We start from the raw sequence: 10,083 nt of genomic DNA on the forward strand, positions 1-10,083 counted from the left end.
GAAGAATGGCTAAAGAAAGGTAGGTGTTGTCACATAATGGAATATTATACAGCAGTGAAAAGGAATAATCAATGTCTTACTGCTACATGGGCAAATATCAAAGCAAATTTGAACTGAGAAGTTAAGCCACAAAACACACAATCAGTGTAATTCCCTTCATGAAAATTTCAAAAGCATGCAAAACTATATGTTTATTTTAATGGGGTACAATAAATTGATTCTAAGACTATGGGAGAATTCAATATCTAGAAAAGCAATCACTCTGGGGTAGAAGGAGTGAAAAGCAAGCTGTCAAAAAAGGGCACAAGAAGAAGTGTGGCAACATAAAGTCATAGAATATGCACAATTAAAACCACAAAAGGCAGAAAAAGAGTAAAAGACAAATACAAAAAAAGTAAAAGAGTAAAAGACACAATAGGAATAAGGAACAAGGGCAAAAAATAGAAAACAGTAACAAAAGAGGTAGATATTAATTTAACAATATCAAGAATCATTTTGAATATCAATGGTCTAAATGCACCAATTAAAGGACAAAGAGTGTCAGAAAGGATAAGGAACAATTTTGAATTATATTTTGTCCACAAGAAACCCACTTTAAATATAAAGACACATGTATTAAAAGTAAATGATAAGAAAGATATACCATGCTGACACTAATAAGAAGAAAGCAGGAATCACTATATCAATTTCAGATAGAGGAGAATTCAAAGCAAGGAAAGTTATCAGGGATAAAGAGTGGCATTACATAATTATAAAGGAGTCAATTCTTTAAGAAGAAATAATCCTTAATGTGTATGTGCCTAAAAACAGAGCAGCAAAACACGTGAGCCAAAAAAGGGCATAAAGTAGGTTTCTCAAGTGCTAGTAATGTTTTATGATGTAAACTAGCCGATAGGTATATGAAATGTTGTCTTATATAAAATATGCCTGTAAATCATATATACCATTTTGTGTGTGCTATGGTTTGAATGGTGTTATTCCCCCAAATTCCTGTGTTGGAACCTAATACCCAATATGATAGTATTAAGAGGTGAGACATTTAGAAAGTGATTAGGTCATGAGGGGATCTGCTGTTATGAATGGGACTAGTGCCCATATAAAAGAGCCTTGAGAAAAGAGAACTTGTTTTGCTCCTTCCATCATTTGAGGACACATAGAAGACACCATCTTCTATGGTGGAAAGGAACCTTCATCAGGTACTGAATTTACTGGCACCTTTATCTTGAACTTCCCAGCCTCCAGAATTGCAAACAGTAAATTTATGTTGTTTATGAATTACAAATTCATGTTGTTTATAAATATACTGGTTGAAGATATTTTGTTGTAGCAACCAGAACAGATTAAGAGAGCACGTATGCTGTATGTGTGTATGTGTATATATATATCTTATATTATACATATGTCTTTATATAATATTAATATTTTATAATGTATTTCACAACATGGAAAAAAATTGCTCTGGTAGCTTCATGGAAAGTGTCTCTCCTCTTTAACAGAGTCAGGGAGACATGTAAAGATGCTGACACAGTATTGATAAAATGCACACATCTTTTGAAATAGAATTTAGGACTTTTGAATTAACTGGATGCAGCAGGTTAAAGAAAAAGAAAAAAAAAGATTATTCAATTTTCAAGCTTGTAAGACGATACATTTTTATAATTCATAGAAAAATTCTGGAAAGCTAACTAGACACTAGAAACAGTGATACCTTCAGTGGATCACTGAAACAGGGTCTAGATAGGTAAGAGAGGGAAGCATGCTTTTCACTGTCTCTTTTGAATTCTGAACTATGTTCATGCATTATCTATCCAAGAAATGAAAAAAACAAGAAAATAGAAAAATAAGATTTGTATGTAACTCAGATTTGCCTGTTCTGATATAATAGAAAAGTTTTGTAGTAGCAATATTATTACAGCAATGAGTCCACTCACGTTTTCAGAATCTGATGCTGAATTAGGCTAAATGGCATGTTTGATATCATTTGGGTGTTTGCCCTCTCCAAATATCATGTTGAAGTATAATTCCCAGCCAGGCATGGTGGCTCATGCCTGTAATCTCAGCACTTTGGGAGACCAAGGCAGGTGGATCACGAGGTCAGGGGTTCAAGACTAGCCTGGCCAACATGATGAAACCCCATCTCTACTAAAAATACAAAAATTCGCCAGGCATGGTGGTGCGCACCTGTAATCCTAGCTACTCAGGAGGCTGAGGCAGGAGAATGGCTTGAACCCAGGAGGCAGAGGTTGTGGTGAGCCGAGATTGCACCACTGCCCTCAAGCCTGGGTGACAGAGTGAGACTCTGTCTCGAGAAAAAAATAAAAGTAATTACCAGTGTTGGAGGTGAGGCCTGGTGGGAGATGTTTGGGTGATGGGGGTGGATTCCTCTTGATGGCTTGGTGCTGTCCTCATGGTAATGAGTGAGTTCTTGCTCTGAGTTCATATGAAATCTGGTTAAGAGAGTGGGGTGCCTCCTCCCTCTCTTGCTGCTACTCGTGCCTTGTGATTTGCCTGCTCCCCCTTTGCCTTCAGCCATGATTGGAAGCTTCTTGAGGCCTCACCAGAAGCAGATGCCAGCACTATGTTTCACATACAACCTGCAGAACCATGAGCGAATTAAATTTCTTTTGTTTATAGATTACCCAGTCTCAGGTGTTCCTTTATAGCAATGCAAGAATAGAGTAACACAGAAAATTGATACCAAGAAGTGGGGCATTGCTATAAAGATACCTGAAAATGTAGAAGCAGCTTTAAAACTGGATAATGGGTAGAGGTTGTGAGAGTTTGGACATCTTGGAAGATAGGAAGATCAGGGAAAGTTTGAAACTTCTTAGAGACTGGTTAAATCGTTGTGACCAAAATGCTGATAGAAATATGGACAGTGAAGCAGGCTGATAGGGTCTCAGATGGAAATGAAGAAGTTATTGAGAATTGGAGTAAAGGTCACCTGTGTTACACCCTAGCAAAGAACTTGGCTGTACTGTGTTCATGTCCTAAGGAAGTTTGAACTTAGGAGTGATGACTTGGGGTATCTGGAAGAAGAAATTTTTAAGCAGCAAAGTGTTCAAGATGTGGCCTGGCTGATTCTAACTGTGTGTAATCAGATGTGGAAGCAAAGGAATTACTTAAAGCTGGACCTTACATTTAAAAGGAAAGCAGGGTGTAAAAGTTTAGAAAATTTGCAACCTGGACCTGTGCTAGAGAAAGAATCCAAGCATGCTGTGGAATGACCACTTGCTAGAGAGATTTGTGTGACTAAAAAGGTGCCAAGTGCTGATATCCAAGACAATGGGAAAAGGGCTTAAAGGCATTTCAGAGATCTTCTAGGCAGCTCCTCCCATCACAGGCCCAGAGGCCTAAGGAGGAAGGACTGATTTCAGGGGCCAGACCCAGGGCCTCGCTGCCCTGTTCAGAATCAGAGCACTGCTCCCACATCCCAGCTGCTTCAGCTCCAGCTGCAGCTCAAAGGGCACGAGGTACAGCTCAGGCCACTGCTCCAGGGGGCACAAGCTGTAAGCCTTGGTAGCTTCCACACGGTGGTAAGCCTGCAGGTGCACAGAATGCAGGAGTGAAGGACATTTGGCAGCTTCCACCTGGATCTCAAAGGGTGTATAGAAAAACCCGGGTGCCCAGGTGGAAGGCTACCATGGGGGTGAGCCCCCACACATAGATACTCTACTAAGGCAGTGCTAAGAGGAAATTAATTAGAGTCCCCACTTAGAGTGTTCACTGGAGCACTGACTAGTGGGGTTGTGGGAAGAGGGCTACTGCCCTCTAGACCCCAGAATGGTATAGCCACTGACTTGCATCCTGAACCTGGAAAAACCACAGGCACTCAACTTCAACCTCTGAGAGTAGCCCTGGGGACTGTACCCTGCAAAGTCACAGGGGTGGAGCTAGCTTCCCAAAGCCTTGGGAGCCCATCCCTTGCACCAGTGTGCCCTGGATGTGGGACAGGGAGTCAAAGGAGATTATGTTGGAACTTCAAGGTTTGATGTCTGTCCTGCTGCATTTCAGACGTGTGGGACCTGCAGCCCCTTCCTTTTAGCTGGTTTCTTCCCTTTGGATTGAGAATGTCTACCCAATGCTTGTACCCCCATTGTGTCTTGGAAGTAAAGAAATTGCTTTGGATTCTACAAGCTTCTAGGTAGAAGGAATTTGACTTGATGAGACTTTGAACTTTGGACTTTTGATTTAGTTGATGCTGGAATGTATTAAGACTGGGGGACTATGAGGAAGGGTGATTGTATTTTGCAATGTGAGAAGGACAAGGGATTTGAGAGGCCATGGGTGGAATGACATAGTTTGGATATTTGTCCCCTTTAAATATCATGTTGAAATGTAATCCACAACATTGGAGGAGGGACCCGGTGGGAGGTGTTTGAGTCATGGGGGCAGATCCCTTATGAAGGGCTTGGTGCTGTCCCCACAATGACGAGAGAGTTGTTGCCCAGTTCATGAGAGATCTGGTTGTTTACAAGTGTGGCGTCTCCCCCAGCTCTTGCTCCCATTCTCCCCATTTGACATGCCTGCTCCCCCTTTGCCTTCTGCCGTGACTGGAAGCTTCCTGAGGCCCTTACCAGAGGCAGATGTGGGTGCCATGCTTGTTGCATAACCTGCATAACTATAAGCCAACTAAATTTGTTTTCTTTATAAATGAACTAGTCTCAATGCAAGAATGAACTAACACACGAATCTTTTGTGTTTATCCTAGGCTAGGATGGAAGTGAGAGTCGACTGCCCTCTGGTCAAGGACTGACTCCCGCTGAGGTAAAACATGGCTGCTACGCTTCCCCTTCAGTAGGGCGGTAAGTGGGCAATGACCATGATTGACATGTTTGATATAACAGCACAAAGAAACCATAAACTATCCCCTGGCTGATCCTAGTGGCTGCAGCAGCCCCATTTTAAAATTGTAAAGTGTGGTTGATCTTTGACACTCCTTCATGCCCTTTTTGTGTCTTTTCTTACCAGCATCCTCTGCTGTACATAGTCCTACACACGTGAGCTAGTCCTCAACTAGCTGCAAAGTGATAAAGCCTTAAATTATTAACCCTCCAAAGGGATTCTGTGTGTGTGTGTGTGAGAGAGAGAGAGAGAGTGTGAGTATATGTTTAAGAGATAGGAGTCTAGCTATGTTGCCCAGGCTGCAACTCCTGGCCTTGAACTCCTGGCCCCTCAAGCGATCCTCCCACCTTAGGGATTCTGTGTTTTCATCAGGAATCCTAAAAATCAGAAAGCTCTCAAAACTAAAAAAAAAAAAAAAAAAAAAAAAAAAAGACTCTAATTGTGAACTTTCTTTTTTTTTTGAGAGGGAGTCTCGCTCCTTCTCCCAGGCTGGAGTGCAATGTCGCAATCTAGGCCCACTACAAGCTCCGCCTCCCAGGTTCACGCCATTCTTCTGCCTCAGCCTCCTGAGTAGCTGGGACTACAGGTGCCCGCCACCACGCCCGGCTAATTTTTTGTATTTTTTTAGTAGAGATGGGGTTTCACCATGTTAGCCAGGATGGTCTCTATCTCCTAACCTTGTCATCTGCCTGCCTCGGCCTCCCAAAGTGCTGGGATTACAGGCATGAGTCACCATGCCCGGCCTAATTGTAAGCTTTCTAATGCTTATGTCTTTTACATTATGCTATTTGACTAATTACTAATGCTGATCCTGCCTCTTGTTTTACAAAGTCATTTATATAATATGCAATTATGATTATTGTTCCACTTAATTTTTATTCATACCATTCCTCATTTTGTAACATATTTATGGTGACTTAAAATAAACACGGACCATAAAATGGTAAACTACAAATAAGGAATTAAAAATCAGGCCCAGAGAAATAAAAACTAGAGTAGAAATCATGACCAGGCATAAAAGTATGCAAATGAACCCCTAGAATTGAGTTTCAAGTTTGGCCTAGGATTCCTAGTGAAAGTGAAAAGAGAGACATGATATGTTACTAGTTATTCTCGCCTTGACTTCCCTTCCAATACCTCCCAAACCCTCCCCTCCCCAAGCCCTCTATTTCCTTAGTGGAGTATATAGCTTTTCCTAACACAACGCCCTAGAAACACTTCTCACATGGCGCTATAAGCTTTTATTATCATCACTAATTCCACCTATCTTTGCATAATAAAGGGCACAAAGCCAAAAAAAAAAAAGGTGTAGTTGAATCAAAATTGAGCTAATGGTTAACTTGTGCGCTGAGTATATAGGAAACAGTGAGTGTAAATGACAAGACTAAAGAGAGCTGTGTATTTGTTTAGCAATTTATATCTCAGTAGCAAATAACTAGGGATTTAAGAATTCTCGTTTGTGTGCTTTGGAAATACCATGCAATCACCTAGTAAAATTGCATCATTTTTTGGTTCATATGAAAATAGTTGAAATGATGTTCACTTGGTAATTCTGTTTGCTGAACTTTGTGATTCACGTATTATTTCATAGTGGCTTTAAATTGCTCGGCTCTCTACATAACTAAATATCTTCATTTGATGGGCCACTGGGGAAATAATAGTAGTTTCTAAGGAAAAGTTTTGTTCAGAATGTTTATTATGAACTTGGATGAAGAGAGAGTATGTATATTGGTTAAAACGGTAATAAACATGAAGTTAGCAGGGTTAATTCAAACAATAAATGACAGACTCTGGGTCTCATTCTATCTTGGACCCTGTAAATGAACACATCACAGAGGATCTGAAACATGCTACAATCCAGCCTGTCTGTGGGATTTTGCTGGACCACTTTCTGTTCTAAGCCTCTGTTCTTTGCCTGCTCTATGACTCCCCTGGATCTGCCCCTCTCATATCAGGATTAACTGCAGGCATTCTTTCTTACTGACCTATTTGGACCTACTTTTCCAGCTAGGTCCTTGGCACTGTATCCTGGAGATAATCCGTGGTCAGCTTTTGGCTCCACACCCCGAAGCTTTGCGGAACGGGGGTGCTCCTGCCTTCCCTTGCTCCCGAGAGCTTGACTCAGCTTGGCCTATTTGACCATGGTTCCTCACAGTATGTGAGTGTGTGGGAGTGTGAGCATTCTTTATCTCCTTTGTGTGTTGGCTGGAGTCTAAGAGGGAGGAAACTGAAATGCTACTCAGAGTTGTTTATTTGTTTATTTTGAGATAGGGTCTCACTCTGTTGTCCAGGCTAGAGTGTGGTGGCATGATTGAAGCTCACTGCAACCTTGACCTCCTAGGCTTAAGCAATCCTCTCGCCTCTGCAGCTAGCTTGTTCCATCACACCTGGCTTATTTATTTATTTATTTATTTATTTATTTATTTAGTTTATAGGGACGGGGCTCCCAATACTGCCCAGGCTGGTCTCGAACTCCTGCGCTCAAGCAATTCTTCTACACTGGCCTCCCAAAGTGCTGTCATTACAGGCCTAAGCCACTGTGCCAGCCCAGAGTTGTTTAACAACAACAAAAAAAAACTTAAAGGTGTATTCAGTCATTCAATCATTCCTCATTCATTCATTGCCCATTGTGTGCCCGGCAGTAAGAATGCAGAGGTAAACATGACAAACACTCTCTTCACAAAAGTTGAATTAATATCAAAGGAAGAAATAATTTTAAGGTGGCTATTTTGGGGTGTGATTTATTTACCATTTAGTCACACAGTGAACACCGTTGACTGGACCTTTAGCAAGAGTGACATGACGAAGATGGTGTGTCCTTAACAGCAGCTATTAATGGGTCTCCACAGTTGTTCTCAAACTGGGGATTTTGCTGCTCCATGAGATATTCAGCAATATCTGGAGACATTTTTGGACTCACAACTGTGAAAGTTCTATATAGTGGTTAGAAGTCAGGGATGCTGCTAAACATCCTACAATGCACAGGAGAGTCCCCCATAATGAAGAATAATAATTCTTTATTATGATATTTTGGATGTATAGAGTCCAAAATATCAGTAGTATTAGGATTGAGAATCTCTGGCTAATGCATATATACATATATATTGGTGTATATGTTAATCTGAATGTTTCTGAGAAAGCAACTATCAGGAAAACTGCCTTTAGGTTGATATCTATTATTATTATTTTATTTTTAATAGCTGGCATTAATTGATCACTTACTATAGGCCAAGTGTTATGGTAAACACTTTAAATTGATCACCTAATTTAATCATCAAAACCGAATAAGGTGGATGTTATTATTCGCTCTATTTTAGAGATGGGCAAACAGGTGTGGTGGGATTAAGAAACTTGCCCAAGACCTCATTGATGGTAAATACCAGAGCAGGGAGTTGAACCCAGGAAGTCTGACTCCTCACTCTTTACCACCACCGTTTGCCTAACTTCTCTAACTCGGACGCTAGGCTCTCCCTTCAGCTGTTCCTTAGCGCATTAGAAATTGCTTTAGTGATCCTCTATTGGTTATAGGCATCTGTTGGAAGCCCGAGGGGAAAGACAGGTTGACATAATGATACGGAAATCAACACAAATTTGGGAAAAAATGATTTCACATTTTAAAACATCAACATCTAGTTTATATGAGTAATGGTTTTCCCACATGATTGTGCAGCTGACAAATTAATCTGACCCAATTAAACAGAATCAACCAACACTGTTAGTCATATCTAATTCAGCTACGGTTGTGTTGATGCAGAATAAACCATAGTACTACAAACAGCAGAAGCAAGCTAATAGGCTCTGATGTATTCAGCTTTCATTATTTTACACTTTATTATTTTGGCTTTACTTTTCATTACTTTACACTTCTGCTTTTCTAAGAACTTCCAGGCAGTTTCTGTTAAAAAAAAAAAAAAAAAAAAAAAAAAAGGTTGGATTGCACTTTTCACCAAATTTGGGGTTTTCTGAAGGCAAAGCAGTAGCCCACTGTCATCCATACCTTTACTTGCATTACAATGTCTGAACACTCCTCAGCTGTCATTTGATCTAGTTCCTGAACCCTATAATCTAATTGATAGAGGGTAACTGAACACCATGTCTGCCCATGTGATAGGGTGGAATTCTTCTGTCCTTCTCACCTGAGTACAACAGGCTTGTGCCACCCAGAAGAATGAAAAGGTAACTCAGAATATGTGGGGTCCTTATAGCCCAGGTGGATATCCTTATGAAGAAGAAGTATGGGCCTCACAAATCACAGGTTAGTGGGAAGTGGGTGTTGTTCTGGTCCCAGTAATTTTCTGAAATGACTTGCTCTGATGAATACATATGTATGTGCCCATAGATCTGGCTGTTTTGTTTTCAGAAAGAGTAACTTATAGGCTGGTGTAGTGGCTCACACCTGTAATCTAGCACTTTGGGAGGCTGAGGCAGGAGGATTGGTTGAACCCAGGAGTTCAAGACCAGCTTGGGCAACATAGCAAAACCCTGTCTACACACACACACAAAAAAAAAATTAGCCATGCATGGTAGTGTGTTCCTGTAGTCCTAGCTACTCAGCAGACTGAGGTGGGAGACTTGCTTGAGCCCAGGAAATTGAGGCTGCAGTGACCCATGATTGCACCACTGCACTCCAGCCTGAGCAACGGAGGGAGACCCTATTTCAAAAAAACAAATAAGTAAGAGTAACTTACCTGGAATTCATATCTGTTTGGCTGACCATGAGTGGAAAAATGCCTTTGTATGCAGGGCCAATAACAGTTGCTAGTGGGTTAAATGTTAAGGATGTTGACTTTCTTTTCCTTCCTTCCTTCCTTCCTTCCTTCCTTCCTTCCTTCCTTCCTTCCTTCCTTCCTTCCTTCTTCTATTATCATCTAATTGATAATAAGGGAGGTTGACAGGTAAAAATATTTTTGGGAGTAAGCATCCTTTTTCCTGCTTGTTATCAAAACTGATATATCATCTTTCTCTCATACAGTTTAATAAGTCTCACAGACACTTTCATTAGTAACTTATCTGAATTCCTGGAGTGGTAGATGGTTGTCTGGTGGGGTTTCTATTTGTCTGTTTTTTCTCTCTTGTCCTTTAGAAGTCACAGAGAGGTTAGCTATCTCAAAAATTCATGGCTGGTCAATAGTTTAGATCAGTAGCATAGCTTTATGTTTTAGAATCTTCAGAAAGGCTTTCAGAGGATCCACCGTTATTCACCCTGCTTCCAGAAATGTTTTATGCTACGGCCTGCAA

This window comes from Mandrillus leucophaeus, unplaced genomic scaffold, assembly GCF_000951045.1.
Source record: "Mandrillus leucophaeus isolate KB7577 unplaced genomic scaffold, Mleu.le_1.0 Scaffold413, whole genome shotgun sequence".
Lineage (NCBI taxonomy): Eukaryota > Metazoa > Chordata > Mammalia > Primates > Cercopithecidae > Mandrillus > Mandrillus leucophaeus.